Source organism: Elgaria multicarinata, chromosome 10 (genome assembly GCF_023053635.1).
Source record: "Elgaria multicarinata webbii isolate HBS135686 ecotype San Diego chromosome 10, rElgMul1.1.pri, whole genome shotgun sequence".
In the NCBI taxonomy this organism is placed as follows: Eukaryota; Metazoa; Chordata; class Lepidosauria; order Squamata; family Anguidae; genus Elgaria; species Elgaria multicarinata.
Window position 1 is genome coordinate 10258644 of NC_086180.1, and position 2735 is coordinate 10261378.

The following is a 2735-nucleotide window of genomic DNA, read 5'->3' on the forward strand; positions in this document are numbered from 1 at the left end:
GAAGAGTCCCGCATGAGTCCCTTATGGGTGCGAAAGCTCCAGTACACACACAGAGACTTCTCCCATGAAGAAGTCCTTGATTCACTAGTCCTTTTACAACTTCATTGGCTGCCAGTCCAGGTCCGAGCCCGATTCAAAGTGCTGGTGTTGACAAGTGTTATGGGGGGAGGATATTACACTTTGTGGAGCCTCCGGTAAGTTTGCCTACAGCACCCGGTATTCCCAGGCGGTCTCCCATCCAGGTACTAACCAGGCCTGACCCTGCTTAGCTTACGAGATCAGACAAGATTGGGCATGTTTAAGGTAGTATGGCCGTAGGCCCGGTAAGTGTGCAATTCCCCCGGCATGCCATTATCGTGACAGCAGAATTGCACACTTTCCGGAGGCCCCTGGGAGTGTGCTTTGCTTCCCTCGCCAATCATGGCCTTAAAGACCCTCTTGGATTAATGATGTGCCAGAGGAATTGCACACTTTCTGAAGACCCCAGAAAGGCTGGATTGCACAATGCTCAGCCAGACCGGCTCCCGGAACTCGCCTGCCCCAAGAGTTCTTCATCCACGACACCCGCTTTTGTTCCATTGTCCAACTACATTGACCCTCTGAGACATCCCACTTCCCTCCCTTCAAAACAGTAGTTGCTGTTCTTCTTAAAATCACACGTCATCTTTCTGCACATTCTATTATCTTTAATCCACTTTTTATTCCATTGCTCTAATTGACCATATTCTAACCAAGATAGCTTCTACGAGGTTTGAAGAATTAGTAGTAAGTAAGGAGGAAGGGAAAGGAGGGAGTATAGTTTCAAAAGGATTAATGAGTGAAATATATAAAATATTGTTAGAGAAGGAGTTTAGAGAGAATACAGAGAAAATGGTTTGGGAATCAGATTTGAAGATACAAATAGGGCGACAGAGCTGGGAGGGACTATGGAAACAAAGAGTGTTGAGAAGTTTATCAGTAAGAATAAAGGAGAATTATTTTAAAATCCTATGGAGGTGGTACCTAACCCCGGTTAGATTGAATAAGATAAGTGATCAACATTCAGCAAATTGTTGGAGAGGTTGTGGGGAAAAAGGAACGTATTTACATATGTGGTGGCAATGCAAATATGTACAAAGATTATGGAAGATGGTGTTCTCAGAAATTGAAGAAATAGTGGGAATGAAAATAGAACAAACACCAAAAATAGCATTGCTGTCACTATTTGAAGATATAAAGTGTGGAAAAGGAACTATAGAGCTGATATCGAATTTGTTGGTTGCAGCACGACTGATGGTAGCTAGGAACTGGAAGGTCCAAGGGGAATATTCTATTGAGGAATGGTACAAAGAAGTATGGGATATAGCCATTAATGATAAACTGACATGTAATATTAAGTGGAGAAAAGGCGTAACTAAAATAAATGAGTTCGAAGGAATTTGGAAACAGTTCCTAGAGTTTGTGTTTACTAAGGGAAGTGGGAAACCACCAGCAGAAGAAACGATTAGATTTTGGACTCAAGAATGATCCCGAGGTGGGGGGTGCACTTTTATGTTAAGAACGAAGATGTTGTAGTATGATAAGGTATATGTAATAGTTTTTGATATTTGTACTCAACAATCATTCAATATGTATGCAGCAGATATTTGATGTTTTTTTTTCTTATTGTGTTTTGTTTCAGTTATATTTTGGTAATGTTTATCTATGTTTATATAGTGTTGAAAATGAATAAAAATTAAAAAAAAAAAATCACACGTCATCAATCACAGCTAGGTTCAAATGGAACACAGATCACGCAGAATGAATAGTCGGCTCTATGAGTTTATGAAGTGGCCGGCTTCCTATAGCCGTGCTTGTCTCCCATCTAAGTCCAGAACAAAATTGATGTGGCTCTATTCTGAACTCGAGTAATAGGTGATTGTCGGCAGGCTCTAATAAATTTTTCATGCCTATGAAATAATAAAAGTTACAAAGAATGCCTTTTCACATAACGAATGTAGATTTATGGCCAGAATAAACTTACCTGAACATTGCCAGTGGGTTTGTCCATTACAGCGTTTCAAAGAGAATGCTTTTAGCACCTCAGCCTTATAGTCTTTATTTTCTGATGTTCCGCAAAGGTCTCTCACTCTCTGCATAACTGTATCGAGTTAATGCATATACCCCGTGAATAGCGTGCAGTTTATCTGCCACTTCTCTTGCGCTCCTAAGGATGGGGTCAGCGCTGTATGGGAGAGAACAGACAAATAAATGAAACACCAAGCCAAAGAGAGGGCATCTTCCCTTGTGCCCCATTTCGTTGTGTAAAAAGGTCCGTATTTTCTACACTTAAAGGGAGAAAGAGACACAGAAGAAAGACCTATGGGTTCGGATACTGGCAGACCTTTCCTCCCTGCCAGGCGTACTTTCCAGTCCTCCTTTCCATATGGTCACCCTACTTTATCGCATATGGGGAAGAGGGGAGATGCATTTTTTAAGACTGTGCCTAGGGCAGCCTTCCTCAACCTGGGGCGCTCCAGATGTGTTGGACTGCACCTCCCAGAATGCCCCAGCCAGCCGAGCTGGCTGGGGCATTCTGGGAGTTGTAGTCCAACACATCTGGAGTGCCCCAGGTTGAGGAAGGCTGGCCTAGGGGGTGGGTTGAAAATCCGCTGGGGCCTGGGAGCTCAACAGATTCCCAGGGCTTGGCCTTCTCAAGCCCCGGTGAGCATGCCCAATGTATTTTTGCCCCGTGATCCCTTAGGGGACTATGGGGC

General features: G+C 43.3%; 1 pseudogene; it reads right to left on the reverse strand.

The window, feature by feature from the left end:
• Positions 1–201: 201 nt before the first annotated feature.
• LOC134405227 (5S ribosomal RNA) lies at positions 202–320 on the reverse strand (annotated as a pseudogene).
• Positions 321–2735: the final 2415 nt, after the last annotated feature.